The sequence below is a fragment of the Psammomys obesus genome, unplaced genomic scaffold (assembly GCF_907164565.1).
Source record: "Psammomys obesus unplaced genomic scaffold, mPsaObe1.curated_primary_1811, whole genome shotgun sequence".
Classification (NCBI taxonomy): domain Eukaryota; kingdom Metazoa; phylum Chordata; class Mammalia; order Rodentia; family Muridae; genus Psammomys; species Psammomys obesus.
In genome coordinates, this window is record NW_026592890.1 from 26,790,330 (window position 1) to 26,814,346 (window position 24,017).

A 24,017-nucleotide genomic window follows, 5' to 3' on the forward strand; every position below is an offset into this window, starting at 1 on the left:
ACCAGAGACCCCAACCACACACTCGGATACCACACACCACCACCACCACCACCACCACCACCACCACCCACAAACTGGTCACCAAACCCAGATGTGGGCATGATATGCACAGTCAAGCTGAAGCTGTGCTCAGCAGGCCAGAGATTCCTAGTGAGGGAGGATTCTGCAGCCTGGCTACATCCTGGCACCCCCCAGTGATGATATTAATAAGTGTGCTCCATGGCACCGAACAGCTGGTGGCAGGAAGCAGCAGGGCTTGCTCCACAGGCCTCACTCCATTTGATGTCACATCCTCCTGGTCAAGTCAGCAGCGCGGTCTCACAAGTGGGAGGAGGACAGTGAAATCCAAACCCCTCCAAGAACGAGTGAAGAACTAAGTCCAAGGAGGAGCCCGCCAGCTCTGGCCTCAGAGGTGTGTGCCATCACCCACCCACCCCCTAAAACCAAAACAATGGGGAAAAATGCTCTAAGGCGAGGACAGCCTACAGTGCTTGGGCGCAGCTTCCCACATAGTTCAGCGGCTGGAAACCATAGGACCTCCCCAGGCCCAGCCCCAGCCCAGGGATGACTTTGGGGTTCAGCTCTTCCACTGTTGCTTTTTCTTTCTCAGCTATGACAGCTTTATTTTTCCTATTTCCAGCCACCTTGTCATCCTCGTTCTCACTGTGCGACACTGCCATTGCATCTGTGGGTCCCAGGTCACCAGTGATAAATTCTCTTCTTTTGTCAAACAGGGTCTGATACGGGGCCGCAAACTTCCTCTGCGGGCCATGAACTTCCTCATAGAACTTGGCTTCTGCTGCTTCAGAGCGTTAATTCTCGGTTTGACAGCTTTGGGTAAAGTCTCTGTGTAGCTAGAAGGCGTGTGAGAGACCTTGTCAAGAGTTTCCTGCAAAGCTGCCAGCACTCGTGGGTTCTGCATTACCTGGTCTGTGCGTTTTTCTGTTTCACCGGCGTTTTTAGTAGCTTCCACGCAATCTTGCAGGGCCTCCGTCTGAAAGACTGTTTTCTGCCATCTGACCGCCTTTGTCCCCTCGCGCCTCCTGGGGCAGTGGTGCTCATACTGAGCTCACTCCTGGGCTCCTCTATGGTGCATTTTATTGATTAAGGATTTATGTGGGAGGGCTCAGACCAGTGTGGGCTCTTGAATGTGCAAGTTAGCAAGCTGAGAAATTCATAGAGAGGAAGCCAATTGGCAGAGTTGTTTCATGGTGTTTCCTTCAGTTGTTTGCCTTGACTTCACGCCTTGGCATTCCCTGATAATGGACTTAATCTGTAAATAAATAATCCCTTTTACCCACATCCAATACCAAGTTGCTTTTGGTCTGTGTTGCATCAAAACAATAAAGAAGCAAAGCAGGACAGAAACTGGCACCAGAAATGTGGGGCATTTCTGTGATAGAACCGACCACGTGGTTTTAGAGAGTACTCCAGGAGTTTTTAAAGTCTTTGGATGGAGAAGAGACGGAGCGTTACTGAGCTGTGGTTAGTTGTCAGAGTCTGGAAGATAAGACTGTTCATAGAAATGTAGATGGTGCGTACCTGGATTGTGAAACTTGAGAAGGGCGTTTCCAAGTCCTGCAAAGACTCTATTAAGGCTGTTAAAGCGAGATCTGTGGAAATGCAAACTATGCTTTCCTGCAACAATTGATGCTAGCAGTTGGGCTGAGACCGGCATTACTGAGGTGGAGTGTTCTGTGGTGTATTTCCATAGGGTCAACACTTAGAAACTGCTTTTCAAACGTGCGCAATGCAAGATGGTTTAGTAGTGTAGGGTCTTGCATTCAAGTCTTTAATCCATTTGAGTTGATTTCTGAATTTGTTGTGACACAGGATTATTAACACTCTGCTGCATAGTGGAGCTATCGTGTTGTCAACATCATTTATTGAAGAGACTATGTAGAAATTAATACACCATACATATTTGACTCTTTTCTTGACTTTCTTTTTTGTCCCCTTGTTTGCCTGGTATTCGCTCTCTCTCTCTGTATATGTGTATATGTGTATGCACATATGTGTATATGTGTATGCACATACTACATATACACAATATGTGTACACACATATACACAAGCTGTATGTTTGCATGTGTGTGTGAACTGTGTGTGTTCATGTGCTTTGTGTGTGTGTGTTCCTGCAGATATGGCCTTGTCTGGAGGGTTAAAATCAATGTCCAGTGTCTTACTCAGTCACTTTCAGCGTTAATTTTTGAGACAGAATCTCACTGAATCTGAAACTGAGCCAGTTCTGTGAGGCTTGTCAGCCAGTGAGCTCTAGGGATTTGTTTGTCTGTTTGCCCACAGTGCTGGTGTGATGGCTGTGTGCTGCCATGACTGATTTTAAATTGTGTTAGGAATGCAAACACTGTGCTTGTGTGAAAGAACTTTATCAGCTGAGTCAGCTTCCTACCTTAAAAAAAAATTGTTTTTATGCCAATACCATGCTGCTTTGATTACAGTCGCTTTATGATATGTTTTAAAATCATGTATTATTCTTTCAATTTTGTTTCTTTTGTTCAAGATTACTTTAACTACTGCAACTCAGGATCTTTACTTGTTTTCTTTTTTCTTTTTTGTAAGAAATGACACTAGGAGTTTGATAGGCATCACATTCATATGTAAAACAACTTTTATAATATAGCTTGCTAATATTTGTTATTCAAGTCTTAAAATACAATTTAAAAAATATTTCCTTTATTTTAGCAATGTTTGATAGTGTTCATTCAGAATTTTTTTTACTTTGATAACTTAGTCCTATTATTTTATGTTATTACTAATGGAATTGTTTTATGTCCTAAATAATTATGTTTAGTAATTTAAATTTAGTAATGTACATTTAGCAAAATTATGTTTAGTAAGGCTAATAAATTGTGCATGTTGATTTTGTACTGAAGTGTTAGTAACTGTCCTTAGAAGAGACCCCTCAAAAGTCAAACATAGACAGACATAAAAAAAGTTGAGGAGAGAGAGTTCATGCAAATTGGAACCAAAAGAGATACACTTATATGAATTAAAATAGATTTTAAGTCAAAACTGTAAAAAAATGAAGACAAAGAAGACAATTTTGTAATGATAGACATCTCAAGTAATGTGTAACGATTATAAATAGTCATTCAATTAGAAAGCTAAATATGCAAGGCAAATATAAACCTATATGAATGAAGAGATGTACTGCTAAGCAATAAGAGAGGCTTCAATATCACACTTAATTTTAGACAGATCATGAATACAATAAAAATCAATAAGGAAGCATTTAAGTTAAATAAATGTGTGTCTAGTGGACCCAATAGCACTTCATCCAATAACAGCAGAATACATAATTTTCTTAAATACAAATGGAAGATTCTTCAGGAAGGTTCACATGTTAGACCACAAAACAGGAATTAGTAAAATTTTAAAACATAAATATTCATATAGATTATCTTTTATAATCACAATGTCATAAAATTCAAAATCAATGATAGAATCTTGGAGACTTAAATATTTGGAAATTAAACATTACGCTACTGAATATTTCATAAATCAAGAAGAAGATTAAAGATAAAAATTAAAAATAATTGAGACAAAAAGAATGGAAATGTAACAAACCAAAACTAAGAGAATACAGTGAATAGTACCAATATGGCATTTTATAATGATATGTACATCAAAAAATAAGAAAGCTCCCTAGCAAGCTAATGTTATACTTTAAAGCACAAGAAAACAAACAAACAAACAAAAAAACTCCACAATAAACAAATGAAGACCAAACTGTAGATCAAAGAAGCAGCAAATAGTCAAGCAAAAGTAAACAAGATAGAAATTGTAAAAGTAATCCACAAGACCAATGAACTTTAAATTATTTTTCTTAAAAAGAAATAAAATTGGCAAAATGACTGTGAATATACGAAGAAAAGTCAGAAATCAGATTAAAATGAACAAAATGAGGCTTAGAAATGATACCACAGAAGCATAAAGATCCAAATGAAAACTTAGGAGCCACTGACTACATGCCAACAAACTGATAGTTAAGGAGAGTTGGATAAATTCCTAATATATGCTTTCTAGTAAGAGTAAAGGAGAAAGAAACAGAAAACATGAACAACAATCACGAATAAGAAGTCTGATCGTAATAAAATGTCCCCTTCAAAGATCAGTGCAGGTTCAAGCTGCTTTACTGCTGATCCCTGGAAGAACTGATATCAATCGCCATAGTCTTAAAGAGTAATAATTAAAAGGGCGTATTTCAAACTTATGTGACAGGCCCAGCATTACTCTGGTGACAAATCCATATAAGAATGCTGCGAGAAAGATCCAAATGCAGCGATAGGACATTATCCTCTTGAATGAAGATGCCGACACACACAGCAAGGACAGGACCAAACTGATTTCAGTGGTTCATTGAGATCCATCACTGTGATCAGGAGGATTTTGTCTCAGGGATTCATGATGGTTCACATACAAAAGTGTATAATGTGAAACACTCTATTACCAAATGAAGGCCACAAACTATATGACCATTTCAACAGATGCAGAAAAATAATTTAACAAAATGGAACAACTGTTATGTTTTTAAAAATGGAAGAAATGGACACAGCAGACATGAACTTCAGCGTAAAACAGCCATATGTGGGAAGCCCGTATGGCTTCCCATACCCTCAGTGGCTGAAACTTTCAACATTTTCCTTGCCACTTCTGTTCAACAATACACTGGAAGTCCTAGTCAGTACAATTAAGCAAGAAAAGGGGAAAAGGGCACGTACATCGGAAAGAAAGAAGTAGAAATTTTCTTTGTGTAAAACTTACTGCTTATATCTTATAGAAAATTCTAAAGATGCCATCACAAAATTATCAAGATTGCTTCACTTAATAAAAAGTTCCATCTCTTTTCAGTGAGAAATGCCATTAGAAATCACAGTTAGCACCCTAAGTCTGAATTCTTTAAATATTCATTGAAAATTGAATAGTTATAAACTTTCTTCCTTAACAACAAATCTAACTCAAACAGAATGACACTGATAAAGGCCATAACATGGATTGATTTTGAAAATGCATGCAAAGGGAAAGAAGCCCATCTTCTCTGAAGGGAGACATTTTGTTACTGATTAAATTCCTCATTCATTATTTTCTGTTCATCTCTTCTGTTTCTTTCTCATTTATTCTTATTAGAGTGTAAGTTTTAGGAATTTATCCAGTTCTTCTAAACTATCCAATTCATCGGCGTGTAGTTGATTGCTCATAAGATTGCCTTGGGATTCTTATATTTCTGTGGCATCATTTCTGGTCTCATTTTGATAATTTATATCAGCTATTTTTCTTTATTAGATTCGCTGATGTTTTGTCAGTTTTGTTCTTTTGGGGAGGGGGTGATGGGACTATTAAAGGAGTGTACACATTGGAATATCTTAAAGCCCCAAGAGCTGTCTATTTTAAGTGGTCAAATTAGAAGTCATGTGGGGAGTGTGTACATCTGCGCGCGCCCTCACACATTTGGGGTGGGAGTGTAGACATGCGTATGAAGTCAGAGGACAAAATCCTGTGTGGGCTCTCATCATTCACTTTGGTTGAGACAGGGTCCTTTTGGTTTTGTCTCTGAGTGTTCCAAGTCAGCCCCAAAGCTTCCCAGGAACCCCCTCTCCGCCTCCCAGTAGGACTACAGAAGCTTATTACCACTTTTGGCTTTTTGTGGGTTCTGGGGATTTGCTCTCAACCCACACATTTGTTCAATATTTGATTTACCCACTGATCCATCCACCCAGCCTTTATATAAATTGTATCTCAATGAGGCAAATTAAATTTTAAAAATCTTCAAAGTTTGAAAATACCAAATAATCTACTGAGTTTAATTTCAGTAAAAAAGAATCAAAACTTTGGGCATTAGTTATTTTTACTTTGCCTTAGTGCTCTGTCTTAGGGGTCATTTAGGAGAGTTTGTTTATATGAATAAATAAAAAGAATGTGGACAGTTTTTCTTCAATGCTGATATATCTGCACTTATTTGTACTCTGATAGAAGTATGGCACAATTGTGCTTCAATGGTAGGAGTTGAGGATAAATAGAGAATTCACTGGATCTATGTTACTGATAACTAATTGTTTCTCAAATGAAAATGTACTGCTTTGCTTTGTAAGCATGTTAAAGCAGTATGTCACTATCTATGCCTCATGCTAATCTTTAACTGTGAAGGAGCAAAGGGACTAGACGGTCATTAAGGATGATTCTTTTTTAAAATTTATTTTATAAATAACAGCTCATTCACTTTGTATGCCAGCTGTAGCCACCTCCCTCATTCCCTCCCAATCCTACCCTTCTTCCCTCTTCTCCTTCCATTCCCCTCTCCAAGTCCACTAATAGGTGAGGTCCTCCTCCCCTTCCACCTGACCCTAGCCTATCAGGTCTCATCAGGACTGGATGCATTGTCCTCCTCTGTGGCCTGCAAGGCTGCTCCCACTTCAGGGGGAGGTGATCAAAGAACCAGCCAATGAGTTCATGTCAGAGACAGTCCCTATTCCCCTTACTAGGAGACTTGGAGACTGAGCTGCCATGGGCTACATCTGTGCAGGTGTTCTAGGTTATCTCCATGCATGGTCCTTGGTTGGAGTATCAGTCTCAGAAAAGACCCATGAGCCCAGATTTTTCGGTTCTGTTGCTCTCTTTGTGGAGCTCCTGTCCCTTCCAGGTCTTGTGGCTTAATGCATCACACAAAATCTCCTTAAACACATTCAATAAGGAACCCTATAGCCAGAAGGCAAAGAATACAAGCTAAGGCTTGGAAAGGAGAGAGTACCTAGTATGTCTTCCACACAGAAAATGTCTTATCATTTCATACACAGTAAAAAAAATCAACATGGATCATGCTTTAAATTTTATTCAATACATTTGAGCTTGTAGAAAAATTGTGCAAAATTGCTTGAATACCACTTTCTATGTTATAAAACCTTATGCTTTAACACTTATACAATAGCCAAATAAATAGGTAAAAAGTACTGCATTTGAGAGGGAGAAGTGTAGTGGGAAAAATCCAAGAGACAGGAATGAAGCGATTCCATAAGGGAGACTGCCACCATTAACCAGGAAGGTCAAGGCATGCCTCTAGTGAGATTTGATAGAGACCTGTAAGCAAGACACATTGGGATCCTAGGAACAGGGTTTCCAGGAATAATGGAAATTTCACTGACAGATGCCAAAGAGACAAGTATGCCTGCAGCTGTAGGAAACAGAGTCATAGCAGCAGGGCTCAGAGAGGGTCTTGGGTCTTGATACTCTGGACTTTGCAGAAATTTTGTCTTTTTTTTTTTTCTTTCTGTAGGAGTTGATCAAAAGAGACTATGATTCAAGACACATTGAAAGCATCATCTTGATGACTGTTTAGAAGCAAGCAGAAAGGGCATAAGCCCTTGGTAACTATAGCAACATCATGAGACAGTCTTAGACTGGTGTGGTAAGTTGAGTTGCTAGCAAATACTTATAGTCTGAACGTGTGTTGAAGGTAGAACAGATAGAGTTTGCCGATGGATTGCGACGCATATTGGGGAGAGAAATTAATTAATATAACTTTTTAAAACTTGAGCAACTGTAAAAATGAAGGTGCTGCTTGTTATGGTGAAGAAGACCACGGGAGGGGCAGATTTGCTGTGGGCTGGAGAAGATGGGTCTAGCTTTGATGAGCTTGAGTTTAAAGTCCCATGAGATATCCCAGCAGCAAGATTGAGGAGTCATTCGCGTTAAGAGTGGATGATGACAGAATAGAGGTAGAAAGTAAATGTTCTGGGAAAGCTTCATGCCATTCCATTTTATTCTGAAGTAGAAGAGATTACTTACGTCTACACTCGCCCTGGGTAATAGGGTAGTATGGGATTTTTAGAGCTTCTCTCCAAGTCCAGTTTCCATTGTCTGATAAAGAATGATGTCGTAGCATAGGTTTGATGAGACTTGAAGGAAAGCAGATTGTCTGAGGAAACGAAGAAACTAAAATAACATAACCAGCAAACTTCTGAGTATGACTGAGTTCAAGGTCATGAATTCAACATGGGGCCTTCAGTGTGACTGTGTTTTTTTACACTGGCAATGTTCAGCTGTGTGGATGAAAGCTGAAAGAAAGAAAGAAAGAAAGAAAGAAAGAAAGAAAGAAAGAAAGAAAGAAAGAAAGAAAGAAAGAAAAGAAAGAAGGAAGGAAGAAAGGAAAGAGAGAGAGAAAGAAAGAAAGAAAGAAAGAAAGAAAGAAAGAAAGAAAGAAAGAAAGAAAGAAAGAAATGGAAGATTGGATTTAAATCGAATTGAGTTTTTTAACAGGTGGAAGAAAGGCAAAGGTGCTTGAAGAATACAAGGGAGTGATTTTGTTGAAGAGTCAAGCAACTTAAACAGAGTAAAAATAATTAGATGTAGAAGAAGTAACGTTGTACAAAGAGATGGAAAAAGACAGTTTTGTGAGAATTTATTTATAGGAAAAAATTTGCCATACTTGTTTCTATAGCTGTTGAGTGTTCCTGGGCTGCAAACTCTCCTAATTTAAAGATCATGGCCTCTATCATGGACATGTGACTTTGATCACCTGTCCGAGGGTTTCTCAAAATACCATTGACATAGCTATTAATATACCTGCCTCCCAGGTCTACTCCTACACCCCCACACTCCTAAACGCAAAACAGAACCAAACTCACTGAAAATAGTGTTTCACTTTAGCTTTTAAAACCATCTGGAAGCAGAATCTGACCTTGTTTGAAATTACCTGCTGGGAAGCTGCTTATAATTCACATCATTTAGACTTACTGCCAATAATTCTGTATTTGTCTGCTGAAGTTTCGCCATGTGTACTTCTGGGAACTCTGGCTGCAGTGCCTACAACACGTAGCAGTTATGCCTTCATTCACCATTCCCGAAATCTGAGCAAACCGCCGTTTCACAGAACACCCCATCTCAAGGGTTGTAGGTCAGGAACTTTCATTTGCAGTTAGCTTTCTATCAGGAAGAAAACTGATATTTGGAGATGTAACTGGCCCAACGCCAGCATAGAGCTAGGTTTGATCATGATTCAGAGGACGCTAGACGTGAGTATATCTGAGAGGGTTGCAGTTAGTTGGGTGCAGACTTCTATATACAGTCACTTAATACATGCTGCAACTGGCAGCCTCACTGTAGAAGAAAGAGAGACCCTGTGAGGAGTCATAGTTCTCTGCTTGTCTATACTCCAGGGATCTGGACATGCACTAATGGAAGGAGGATTTGTCTGGCCTAACCAGGAAGATGTGTCAGAGTTGGAGAGAAAGCGTGCTTATTTTTTTGTGTGAGGCAAGAAAATCAGAAGCAAAGCCACTCTTGATAAGTGAGCCTACATATTCAGCAGGCACCTGCCGTCACCATGGTTACCCAGCTGAGTGATGGGACACATGAAACCCTGAGTTCTGCATTAAAAGGGGCTTCTTTTCAAAATTCAGTCTCTCCACAGCATGATGACTATTGATAGTAGCTAGCATCGAATACTATAGTCATCACTTTCTACCTATTATTCCAATAGGTGCTTAAAACAACCGCAACAGGCAGGAATGTTTATTATTCTTCTTTTATGGATGAGAACATCAAAGGTGAGAAAGATTTAACCAATTCTCAGCGCTGCATGGCTGAAAGATGGACTTCTAATATCTGCCGTATACCTTCCTGAGAATAGCCAGTTGGACTAACTCGGCACCCTGCTTCTCACAGGTGAATAACGACAGCAATAACAATAATGAATAGCCTTTGCAGACTCGCTGTGAGCCATGCACTCTACCGTCTTGTCTCTGGGATAACCCAGAAATGATGCTGACTAGGAGAACTAAACATTATCTAGTTATGTTGTTTGCCAGTGGCCTTATAGCTACTACTTACTCATTTCTGTTACCAAGACAAGGCCGTGAAATATGAGAGATGTTTGTCATTCTGCTAAATTCTGTGAGAGACATTTTAGTTATCAGGGTGAAGTTTTTACAATGAGCTGGGGTAGAGGTACTTTTTGGCTGGCATTCTGTTGTCCTGTGAGGTTTTCTTACCAACTCTGTTGATTTTCTTTTCTTTTGTTTCTTTCCTTGGATAAGATATGGTGCAAGAGAATCAGAGACAATAGATTTGATTAATTAACAATTTGTATTACGCACGGTGGAGATGAGGGAGGGAGGGAGGGAGGGACTGGGAGGGAATGAGGGAGCGGGACACGGCTGGGATACAGAGTTAATAAAATGTAACTGATAAGAAAAAATAAAATTAAAAAAAAGAACTAAAAAAAACAATTTGTATTACTTTGAATAATTACAAGGACATATTTATTTATCTTGGAGGAATTCATCCCTGAAGAAGCCAATGCTACCTGGTGCCATTTCTTAGTGAATGAAAAGCTCTGTGGGTATACCCTTCATGAAATTTGAAGGGTATATGTGGGGTGAGGGTTGTGTGTGTCAAAACAGGCTCAAGGGACGAAAGTTCAGACACTTGGGGATGAAAGGCTTTCTGAAGGCTTTTGTATAATTGGTTATATAAAGGCTGAGGGCTGAGTTAGTAGGAACAAGGAAATGTTTGCCCTAATGCTTGGCATCTACAAGTAGGTGAGACCATTCAATGATGTGACTTCTGTGCTGGTCATGGCTGGCTGTTACTTATCTTTCTCAATGTTATGACAAGAACCAAGGGGTCCACATGGCACGTGAGGATAAGGATAGACTGTTTCTTGCACTGGGATAAACTGAAATTTCTCCTCTGTTCTCTAGAGAGTCTCTGGAATACATTGACTTTGACTGAATAGGCAACAAAACAAAACAAAACAAACAAACAAACAAACAAAGAGCAGACAAAATTTATCAACACACAGAAAGGAGAAAACCACAATGTCTTAGGATGTTTCTTGCTTTGACAAAACACCATAACCAAAAAGCAAGTTGGGGAGGAAATGATTTATTTGGCTTATACTTTCATCACTGGAGCAAGCCAGGACATGAACTCAAGCAGGGCTGGAACCTGGAGGCAGGAGCTGATTCAGAGGCCATGGAGGGGTGCTAGTTACTAGCTTGATTCCTATGGCTTGCTCAGCCTGCTTTCTTATAAAACCCAGGACCACCAGCCCAGGGATGGCACCACCCACCATGAGCTGGGCCCTCCCTTGTGAATAACTAATTGAGAAAATGTCTCACAGCTTGATGTCATGGAGACATTTTCTCAACTGAGGGTTCTTCCTCTTTGATTACTCTAACTTGTATCAAGTTGACACAGTGCATACAATGTGGAGGAAATTTAGAGCAATGTGGTTATGCATCCATTTAGCATTAGGTGGAAACTTATGTGCTCCCCTTCAAATGGGTAGGGTGAAAATGGAGATTCTCACCAGTTTTGATGGCTTACATGTTCCTTTCCAGAATGGTCTTGGAGGCATTCTTTTTGGGATTTGGCTGAGCCCCAAGGATAGGTATTATTTTGCACTGAAGCCCCTGCCATCCTAGTTATGTTCTTCAATCTTCTTTTCTGAGAAAGACAGTGAGGCTTGAAAGCTGTTCTTCATGAAGTTTGCTTTGAGTGTAAAGAAGGAAATTGCAGGCTTACTTCTTAAACTTGGGGTGAGAGATTTTTAACTTGGGGTCAGGGATTTTTGATCTATAGCAAAGTGTTCAAAAGTACCGTATTAGTGGATTGCTATTACTTTCTGAGCTCCAAGACCATCATGCATAGGGATTCATTGAGAGTTTAGGTAGTTATAAAGCATAAACCTTTTTAAGGAAACATTAGTTGAGCATATGAAAAGGAGAATGTAATGTAGATGGGCAAATGACTTAGGTCAGCTAATTCAGTGAGTTCACTTTTAATTTGTAAATGGTCTTGTGGTAAGACAGAAATATGAGAGAAGAAGGAGGAGGTGGAGGAGGAGGAGAAGAAGAGGAATAAAAGAAAATCAGATGGTGTTTTAAGGGTAAAAGTACCTTAAACATTAAAAGAATCACAGAGGTGGTGGCTTGAATGAGAATGGCGCCTATAGGCTCCTATGTTTGAGCACGTGGGTCCTTAGTTAGTGTGGACTTGGAGGAAGTATGACACTGGGGGTCAGGTTTGAGATTTCAAAAGCCAAAGCCAGGCCCACTGCCTCCCTGTGCCTGTCTGCCCAGGATCAGAACCTAAGTTCTCGGCCCCATGCCTGCCTGCCACCATGCTTCTTGCCATGATGATAATGGACTATTCCTCTGAAATTTTAAGCAAACCTCCAATTGATTGCTCTCTTTTAGAAGCGTTTCTTTGGTCATGGTGTCTCTTCTCAGCAATAGAACAGTAACTACGACACAAGGTCGCTCAACGGCAAACAGAACTTTAACAATGCAGTGTGATTCTGACCATCTAGAGCTGGGTCAAGTTTCCAATGCTCAGAGCATAATACCTCCAAGATTTTGTTCACTTCACATGCCAGCTTCAAGATCCACATCAAGCCATCTAATCTGTGACCAAGTCCTACCAGTGTGTTGTTCTCACCATCTTTTTAGATTGTTGGCCACAGTGACTCACAGAACTAAGGTGAGTAGTATCTGTTATGAACGTAGTATTCTTTTTAAAGACCCAAAGCAGGATAAGCCAAAAGAAAAAAAAAAAAAAAAGCATAGAAGGAGCGTTCTAGATATCAGTGTGCTTAGACAAACACCTGGCTCAAGTGGGCTATGTATTTCAAGGTGCAATTTGGCTTCACAGAGATAAGCTGTTCCGTCCTGTCAGACACATGAAAACAAGTGGTACTACTGATTCAGTTTGTAACAACTAATTAAAAAGCGTGAGTGAAAAAAGATATGAAATATAAGTGATGTTTTATTTAACTAGCAAAAATATGTAAAGCATTTCGTGTTTCCCACCTCTCCCACCCCCACCTCAGCAATAGCACTAGGCGTGGATTCACCAAGGGCATTTTACAGTTTAGAAGCAGGTGCCAGATGCTGGAGTTGCATCTGTGGTCCTTGGCCTCCTATCAGAAATGAAAGTAAGACTGTGTGAAAACTGAGACCTCTAGAGGACCCAAAGCTGAAGGGTCTTGGGCCAGCATGTCCTCCCAGTCATAACGGCTCCTCCTGCTGAGGGGGGCACCTGGAGGAAAAGGACTGTGTTTATCTGGGAAAGGGCAGAATCAGTTGATTCAGAGAATGTTAACCCTCTGGAAACAACAACAAACCCAAACAACAACAGCAACAACAAATCAACAGGTAAAGAACAAATACATCTTCTCAAGTAAAAGGCTGCTTGAAACTAAACAGGAGCGTGTTAATGGAAGTATAAACAGGATTAGATGCAAACAGCTGCATGCTATAGACTTTATCAAAACCATTATCTGGGTAGTGAGGCAAAAGCCCCGAATGTTTCGTGATAATCGAAAGAAAGAGGGAATTAGGTTAGGAGGGAGATAAACAGTACGTGATTGAGTTTCTAATGACTTCATTTAAATAGCTTCATGTCTTCTGCTGTTTAGGAGTTCTTAATTATATCTAAAACTGAAAACAAAATTGCATTTTTATAGAAGTTAATGTATGCTGTTTTGTAACATTCAGAAAAATTTAAAAAATGAGAAACCAAAGAACAAATTGTTATTAGAAGTGAGATAAAGGCTATTATCACAATCTTATGTATCACTGTGCATGTTTAGACGTGAGAGACCATATTTATAGTTTATTATTTTTCTTGAAAAAAAAATTCCTGCATTTTCTATGGTTTCTACAGGCATAGCTATGAACTTCTATTGCGAAACCTCCTTTTTCTCTTAATGGCTATTCTGTAATGTGTTTTAGCAAAAGTTATTTTCATTTGCTTTAAAATTAGTATACAAAGTAATGGATTTCATTACTTTTTTTTTTTTAGCATACTTTGTTTCTCTTGACTCATAAATGCTATTTTTAAAACGTCAAGCTTAGTAACTCTCTGCATCTTACTCTTGATCCAATGACATCTCAGGTCTGCTTGGTGCTAAAGGCTAATGTAGTTATTAACCAGAGCTTTTCTTTTGTCAGCTACATGGGTAAAATACCACTTTCCTTCATATGGCTAAAACATCTGAAAACAATGACTGATTAGTTAGACCTTGCCACAAACACTATGCTGAATAAGGAGATCCAAGACAACTTACCAACAATTGTATTAAATGACAGTAAAACCCAGGGATTGTGTATATTCCTTGAATACATCTGTCTTTATATTTATATATTTATGTAAATATATTTATATATTCTGAAAGTACTCAGACATGAGAAAAAACACACCTGAAATTAAGCAATGATTTTTCACATTTCTCACATTTAGGGATTGACTAAATGGGAGAAAAGAGACATTAATAGCTACTCTATTTACCTCAATTTGTTTCTATTTGCATAATCAATTGCAATATTCTGATTAGAAATTTTGGTGAATATTGTTGAATAAGAAAATACACTCAGTATGCTTTTCTTAAAAATGTTTCATACATTTGTACAATATATTTTGATCATATTTTCCCCATTCTCCTTTCTTATCCCCCTTCCACTCCTTAGGACCCCTTCTTCTTCACAACTAGGTCATCCCCTCCTTTCATGGTTTTTCTTTTTCTTTTGCGCAGGTATTACACAGGTATCCGCAGCTGCTGTGTGTTCTGATTACAAGAGCTGTGTCACACCCAGAAGACAGTGTTTCATAGCTTTAGTCTCCAGCCTGTGGCTCTTAAGAGTCTTGCCCCTTCTTCCATTTTGCTCACTGAGCTTTAGATGGGGTTATGTAGCTGTACTATTTATGGCCGAGCATTCAAAAGGCAGTTTTCTCAGCACTTGGACCAGTTATACTTTTCTACATTAACCATTACCTATTGTAAATGAAGACTCACTGACTATGGCATTTTACTGTTTACAGTTGCCCTTCCCTCCCATGACTCCTTTCTTTTTTCCTGGAGTCGGCAGGTACCACACTCACTCAAAATTAGGCACAGAATTCTAATAATTCAGAGCTAGAAGGAACATTTGAGAGAGAATGTGAGAGAGAACAACGTTTGTCTTCTTGGCCTGGGTGACCCCACTTAGTAGAATGAAACACAAATGGCATGGGTGTTCTGATTCTTACATTTATAAAAATATGATCCCGAACGAGGTAACTCATGCCCCTGAATGCATTCTCAATTCATGTAAAGTCAAAACTTTAAGAAAAAGCACCTCATGTAATGGAATTACCAATGCTTATAAAACACTTGATAATTCAGACCACAAATCAGTTTTTTAGGGAAATATTTACTTCAAGGGTGTGACAGCTAATCCTGTACAAAACAACTATAGGAAAACAAACAATACCCAATTGTAGACAGCCTGAAAATACAAATTGTGAACAGATTTATGGCTGTTCAGGGGGAACTTTTAGGAATAGAGACATGTCACTAGAAAGCCATTTGAAAGATAACTGGTAAGTTTATTTATTTAATCATTCATTCATTCATGCATTCATTCATTGTTTGTGTGTGTGCACATGTGTGTGCTTGTGGCGTGTGCCATGGTGTGCGTATGGTTAGAGAATGTCTTGTGAGAGTCATTTCTTTTCCTTGTTTGGGTTCTAGGTGTTAAACTTGTGCCGTCAGGATTGGTGGCAGGTACCTCTACCTACTGAATCATCTCCCAAGCCTAAGGCTGATGTGTTTTATTCCTCAGGAAACTTGCCAAAGGATTTTCCTGAAACCTTAAAGCAATATATAATCCTGTGTGGTTTTCCTACCAGGTAACATTAGTGTTGCCATAAGTAGAGAAATGCTTTTATGCTATAAACAGTACCCCTACTCAAGAGAGGGTGGGATTCCGTCTGCAACTCCCATGTCCTTAGTTGTCAAAGGGACCACTGACTCTCATCCTGAATACAGTTGCCCTGGAAAACATACACACTTTAAATCTAGGGTATGTAAACTCAAATGTGAACTCATTCACAATCGAATGATGGAGAATGGCAAAGGTAGTCCCAGGATGTTCAAAGGCTCTTCTGCCGTCCTTACCCTGGAGGCCTCGCTGTGGGTGTGAAGTTTTCTGTAGAGGACGTTTGCATTTCGACCTCAGTTCCATTTATTGCCGTACTTGGTGTCCAAGCAGAAATTTAGGCTTTGTCTTCCTAACACAGGAACTCAGGGGAAATCGATTCCTCCTTTGGCATTGTGGGTGGACTAAATTGTTCAAAGGACAGTATTTTCTACAAGTCAGTAATTCCAAAAGGGAAAGCTTGAAAATTCAGAAAATATATTTTCTGAATAAAAAAATAAATATATAAATAAAAAGATGCATAATCAAGCGCATGGTTCAGCTTAGGCCAAGACAAACAGCAGAAGTTTCAGAGGCTTCTTGGAAGTAGCTTAACTTTGACCTAAAAAAGAGAGAGGCCCTGGAAGAGGGGCTTTCTTCTCCTCTGCTTGACGTTCTAGATATAACACCCGGAACACTGTTCCTTCTTCCTGGGAATGACCAACACACAGGAAGGCCCAATTGATAGAACACAAAAGGATTGAGAAGCCATGTGGTTAAATCAACTCAGAACTTTCTTTTCTCTACCCCTCCAATTTCATGAGCCAACAAATTCTCTACTCTTAAGCCGATCTGAGTGGGATCGATGTTATATGTCAACCAAAACTTTGTTATGAATTACAAAACATTTCCCCCTTACAGTGAGACATTTCTTATATGGGGACTGTATTTAAAGATTGAAATATCATCTCCTTTAGAGTTTTCTAAAAAGAACTTGTCCATTACTCTTGGCTGTTTTCTAAAACTGTTACACAGACTCATCAAAGAAGCTAGTCTTCACAGTGCATAATGGACAAATCATTTCCTTTATTATTTTTCTTGATTACACGAGCCTGGAAAACCTGGGATACATATCTGTCTAATAATCTGTAGAAAATTTTAAGGAAGATTTTAGAGTAGTTCCTGGCATTCTCTGGTATTTGTTATTTTAGTATATGAATGAAGTATTGAAGTAATTTTAAAAAGATAAATTCTTGATTAAAACAGAGAGCAAAAATTATTCTGAGGGTGCTATAATGGATGTCAAGAAGAGATATTTTATCTCTGAAGTTGTAACGAAAGAAAAAGAAAGACACCAGTTTTGGCTTTGGGCCACATGTTGCAAAGCTATGGGCAGGGTACATAACAGGACTTAGTTATTCCCCTCAGTACATTTCATCTCAAAGGCATTGTTCACCTCACATGATAAGATTAAGGATAATACACGCGGTCACATAACATTTACTGGAGCAGAACATTATAATTACCGTATATATTTAATAGGCAAAATTCACAAAGCTCATAACTATCTATAGTTTAAAAGGCCCTCGGGGACAGTGCAATATATTTCACACAAATTGGGCAAACTGTTTGTTCTATAAATAAACAAATAAGTGAAACTTTATATGTTCTAGCATTATGAAAGCTAGCTGAAAGGACAAAACCAGCTTGATTCATCCATGCTTTACGACTCAAATAGGTGGTGGCTTCAGGAACACAGTGTCACTGTCAAGTTCTCAAGGGAACCAAAGAGCTTGGAGATAACCTGTAATGTTTGGAGGTCTATGGGATATTACTAGACAACAGCTTCTACTAAGGTCACCCATTCCTGGCATTAGGGATTTTATTTGTCAGCCTGTAGTATCTAATGGGGCTTTGTCGTCCATAATACCCTTTAAGCTGTTAAAATATATGTATGTGTTTATATTTCAGGAAGCTTTGGCAGCAGTAGTTTTTCATGTGATTTTTCCAGAAGGTCTTCTGTGTTACTTAACCCTCCCCAAAGTCCCTTCCTTACACAGCTCTCCAGCCTCCATGCATGTAACACTTTCTGTTCCATTATCTCCCCTTTTCTCTTTATATCACTATGCTCTGTCTTCCCTCTTTTCAAAGTCTCTCCCCATGGCTCCTTTGAAATTTCCTGACCTTTGTGGGTATTTCAAATGAGACCCATATATGTAAATATTCAAAGCTAAGATACACAAATGGAAGAACATGTGATGTCCATCTTCCTGGGTCCAGGTCACTTACTCAGAATGCTTGTTCTTAGCTCAAGCTGTTTACCTGTGAATTTCATAATTTCGTTTTATTACTATATCTCTGAAATGTAGTATTTTTGTGGTGTTTTGGATATTTAAGGCCTTTCGTGTTTCCACACCAATTTAAGGTTCTATTTTTTTATTTCTGTGAAGAATTGTTTTTGGAATTTTGGCAGGGATTATATTAGATCTATCGATTGCTTTGGGTAGGATGGCTATTTTAGTTCTAAATTCCCTAAGCATGGGGAAAATTTCCATGTTCTAGTCTCTTTTTTCTTTTTTTTTTTCTATTTTAAAGATTTCATTGTTTAGGACTTTCATTCCTTGTTTTGTTTCGTTGTGTTTTTTTTTTTTCCTTTTCTTCTTCTTTTTCTTTCCAAGATTTTTTGAGACTATTTTTAATGAAATTTTTCCCCCTAATTTCTTTTTCAGTTAGCTTGTTTTGGGTACAGATGAAGATTACTGATTTTTGAGTGTTGAATTTGTATGCTGCTACTTTTTTTCAACGTGGGTTTTTTTTTTTGGGGGGGGGACTCTTTTATCTATAGAATTATATTACTTGCAAATGAAAGTATTTTCAGTTTTTCCTTTACTATTTGTATTGCTTTATTTACTTCACTCATCTTATTGCTCTAGTTAAGACTTGAAGTATTATATTTTTTGGAGGTGCAGGGAGAGGCTAGTGGATATTCTTGTCTTGTTCTTGATTATAGTGGAAATGCTTTGAGTGTTTCACCATTTAAGATGATGCTGGCTGAGGCCTTGTATTGCCTTTATTATGTTAGCTGTGTTCTGCATATCCTATGAGTTTTATTGTAAAGGGCTGTTAGAGTTTGTCAAAGGCCTTTATTGTATCTAACAGGGTGATCATGTGGTTTTGTCTTTGATTCTATTTGTTTGGTGAATTATATTTTCCAATTTATGTATGTTGGACCATCCCCGAATCTCCAGGATGAACCTGACTTAATAATGAGTTAAAATGAGTTAATTTTTGTTAACGTGTTTGTGGTGATTTGAATGAGCATGACCCCTATAGGCTCATATATTTGAATGTTTAGTCACCAGTTAAACTGTTTGGGAAGGATTAGGAGGTATAGCCTTGTTGGAAGACGTGTGTCACTGAAGACGGGCTTTGAAGTTTCAAAACCTGACTCCAAGCCCAGTCTCCCCCTGTGTTTCAGGCTGGATACCTAAACTCTATTATGAAATATTCTTCTCTCCTCTCTCGGCTGTAACCTCTGTCTTAGCTATTTTCTAAGTGTGGTCTCTGGAAACTTACAAATCTGCATTTTTAGGTTGTACTCAAGATCCATTGGAATAACTCAGATTCAACAATTCAATAATTGGAGTACATCATGCAAATGTTTCTTATACATGCTCCTCTTTGAGAATCACTGATTCATTATTATTTGGGGAGGGGTTTCGAGACAGGGTTTCTCTGTGTAGCCTTGGCTGTCCTGGGCTCGCTTTGTAGACCAGGCTGATTTTGAACTCACAGAGATCCACCTGCCTCTGCCTCCCTGAGCGCAGTGATTACAGGCGTGTGCTGCTGCGCCTTGCTCTCTGCTCTATTCTAGTATAGGCTGCTTTCCCACCCATACAATCATCTGAAAACCTGCCTCTTAGGAAATTCAGTTAAAAGTGAGTGAGGAATCCTCACAACTGAGCTAACGAGGACATGGCCAATATCTTTTAAATAAATTATAGCATATCAATTTTTAATAATCAAAAATTCTATTTTCATAGTACTAATAACAAAATTGGCATTTATAATTTATATATATATATAAAATTTAAATGCTACTTGGTTCAGATCCTCAATATCATTCTATGGGAGGATATTTTATGTTCTTTAGTGAATGGTGTGAAGTCACTTAGCCTATAGACTTATCTCCAACAGGCAGTAGTTAGTATAGAACTAGAGCAGAACTCACTTAACTCTAATATACGCCTTGCCTGAGTTAATAAGACACTTTAGGGTCCTGCCATATAATATCCTAGATCTTAAAGAGGCATCAGAGTCAGGCCAAGATCATGCACTCACTTTCTCAAGGAAAAATGAATAGTTGATGAACTTGGTAGTTCAAGTAAATGTTGTATTATCTCATTTGTCATAAACACTTATCAAGGTACACAACATGGGGCTGGCTTCCCTTGCTCAATTCTTGTTAAAAAGCCAACACTATCTAGACAACTCAAAGACTAATGTTTCCTCATTCAGATCAAGGATAGAATTAAAGAGCTGATTCGAGTTGATGTCTCTCAATGGAGACATGTGTGAACTTATGTGAAGTATGGCTTCAGCTGGACACTAGGACTGGAAAGAATGTCTCACGAATTAGACTAAAGGAAGGCATCAATATATTGAGAAAGGACATGTTCTACTTACTGCATAATCCAAATGACAAAGACACATAAGTTTCTTGTTTTTATTTCTGTGTTCCTCATCAGCAGAAAACGACAACACATTTGCTTACTGTTTCACAGATAAATTGATATAACAATGGGTTCCTGGTAGTAACCTGTGAAATGCTGCTTCAGGCTTTACAGGCTTTTTTTTAAGAGCCTTTTGCCTAGCAAATGACCTGTTCTTGGATAATGTATAGACATAGACTAAGTGGTTCAAGAACTTTGTGGCTCTGTGGTATAGGGTTTCTAGGACATCCAGCCTTGCCAGCCAGAACAAGGCCACATGAAGGACGACAGTCAGCTCAGGAATACTGTCAGTATGACAACTTTGCATTGACCGTGTACTAAACCTCATACAATTCAGTTTATCCTGACCACATTGCTCACATTCAAGGTAATACGGCAGCTCAGGAACGGGAATGTTTGTGTGAACATATACTATCCCCAGTGACTCAGACATCCTTGCTATGGGAGGATACTGAGGTGAGCCTGTCCTGAAAATACAAAATAAAAAGCCAACAAAACAAGGAGGGCATCTCAAAAATCTTAGTATTGCTTTACAAATGTTCTGGTTTGAGTGATGGGAACTTTACTGGGGCTCTGTGCTTAAATCCAGTTTCTTCTATTATTGACCTAGAAGCCCAATATATATATATATATTTTCTGAAGCCCAATATTTTTAAAATCAGTTTTCGGTATTACTTTAAATGTGTCTATGGTGTCATTATAGCCTCCCCTCCCCCAAGATTAGTACCTTATAACCTATAATTACTTTCACACTTCCATAGACACCCTATTGAACCCTATTGAATCTTATGCCATTCATTTTTGTTCCTGGGACACTAGGCAAGGAAGGGCTTATTGTGTTCAAATGTGCGATGTCTTCACATATTGTAAGTTTCAGAGATTGGGCATCTCAATATCAAAGAACCGTTTGCATATTCACAGTTCAATCTTTCCTCAAAGTTGTGCTGTTGGAATAAACATAACTTTATATATGTCATTTGGTTGTGGCTGACAAAAACTGAAAATGTTGTCATGAATTAATATACTTTTCTTAAGTAAAATCTAAGGGTATAGATCATAGAGAGATTGATCCAAATGAAGGTGATTCATTACCAAGTTGCACAATAATGTTTGGAAGTTTTAGAGTCAGTTTAGATTTTATAAAGATTAAAATAGTTAAGTCTAAACATCCCAGTGTAAGATTAATGTAATCTGATTATTTTAAGAGGGATTTAATTACAAAGTTACACCATGTCTGAATTTTCATTTATTTATTTTGACAGTTCTTTCAGTATTTTAGTATGTTTTTCATGTTGAAAAATATAACCTTTCATCTCTGTCTTCTGAATAATTTTATTTATTTTTCTACCAAATGTTGTATTATGTAGTTTGAGAAAGCAAAATAATGTTTGTTTAATCATAAGATGTGCAGGTAATTTGAGAATATTTTATTTTGTGCAGCAGTGTTATATAACCCTGTTATTAGTTCTGAGAATGAAAGAGGATCACTCATTTCTGCATGTATATGTTAATAAGGTTAGCCCTTATGCTAATTGTGTTTTCTTTGGCTATGCTGAAATTAATTTAATTAATGCTGTGTGTTAGTTTAGAATTTTTTCCTTGTAGTAGGGCATATGCTGTGATTTAAAAAACAAAACAAAGCAAAAAATCAAAGGCTATAACCAATGGCTAAAGATATGCTTCAAAAAACTCATCCAGGCCCGAGTGTGTTGAAGATCATGCCTGTGCGTTCACCCATCTCATCCCATTCCCTTGGACACTCAGAGGGATGCTACAGGCAGTTACAGTTCAACAGAACTTCTTGGAATTTGTGGAGAAATATTCTGTCTAGCGAACAAACTGATGCCTCTGGCTTTCAATTTTCTTTTGGTTTTATGACTTTCATGCAATCAGTCTACAGGAATCTTTCAAAGTTGCCAGAGGTCACTTGAGAAACTTTGCAGAGGCTACGGTGGTCCTGAAGGCAGGGCTGTTGTATCTGCTTCCCTAGTGAACTCTGTGCTGAATTTCCAATAAAATGTGAGAACATTCTTTACCTTCCCAGTAGTTTTGACTTTTAGGAGGGTGCTGAGAGAGAGTCTTGCTGCCTGTCTCAAAATATATCATCATTTAAAAATTTTTCATTTTCTCCTACTTCCAATGTCCATCCTATTTGTCTTTATAAGTTAGGATTGATCATCTTACCCCAGAACCTCCTTCTTGTTTAGCTCCTTTATGTGTACAGATTTTAGTATATTTATCCTATCTTATAGGTCTAGTATCCACTTATAAGTGAGTATATACCATGTGTGTCTTTGTGCATCTGGGATACTTCACTCAGGATGATCTTTTCTAGATCCTACCATTTGCCTGCAAATCTCATGATTTCCTTGTTTTAAATTGCTGAGTAGTATTCCATTGTGTAAATGTACCACAGTTTCTGTATCCATTCCTCCAATGATGGACATCTGGGTTGTTTCCAGGTTCTGGCTATTACAAATAAAGCTGCTACAAACATGGTTGAACAGATGTCCTTGTTGTGTACTTGAGCATCTTTTGGATATTTGCCTAGGAGTGGTATGGCTGGATCTTGAGGAAGCACTATTCCTAATTTTTTGAGAAAAGACAAATGGGATGAACATTGGAAGTAGGAGAACAAGAAACAGGACAGGAGCCTACCATAGAGGGCCTCTGAAAAACTCTACCTAGCAGTGTATCAGAGCAGACGCTGAGACTCAACCAAACCTTGGGCAGAGTGCATGGAATCATATGAAAGAAGGGGGGGGGGAGTTAGTATGACCTGGAGAGGATGGGGGCGCCACAAGGACCAAATATATCTGGACACAGGGGTCTTTTCTGAGACTGATTCTCTAACCGAGAACCATGCATGGATATAACCTAGAACCCCTGCTTGGATGTAGCCCGTGGCAACTCAACATCCAAGTGGGTACCCTAGCAAGGGCAACAGGGACTGTCTCTGACATGAACTCAGTGGTGGGCTCTTTGATTCCCTCCCCCCGAGGGAGGAACAGCCTTGCTAGGCCACAGAGGAGGACATTGCAGCCAGTCCTGATAATACCTGATAAACTAGGGTCAGGTGGAAGGGGAGGAAGATATCCCCTATCAGTGGACTTAGAAGAGGGGCAGGGAGGAGATGAGGGTGGGAGGGTGGGATTGGGAGGGAATGAGGGAGGGGGTTACAGCTGGGATACAAAGTAAATAACCTGTAATTAATATAAAAAATATAAATTATATTAAATTTTTTTTTCATCTCATTTCAAACTTCCTTAAAAGCCTCGTACCTAGAGTATACAAGCATGTATTTAATTTGGCCTGGGTGCAAAGGCCCATCCACTAATGCAGAATTTAGAGACTACTTACCTTAGAAGTGGTTCTTTTGACTAGAAGTAAGATCAATCTGTTTGAGCTACATTAAACAAAAGTAGAGAATCAGTGGTAGGATATTTCATTTCTCCTTAGGGCCAGAAATGGTGTTGGGTCTCAGGCAAAAAGGACTGAAACTGTAGGGTCATTGGCGTCTAAGGTACTTACCTTCTGTGACCGCTTCTCTTCTCTTCTCTTCTCTTCTCTTCTCTTCTCTTCTCTTCTCT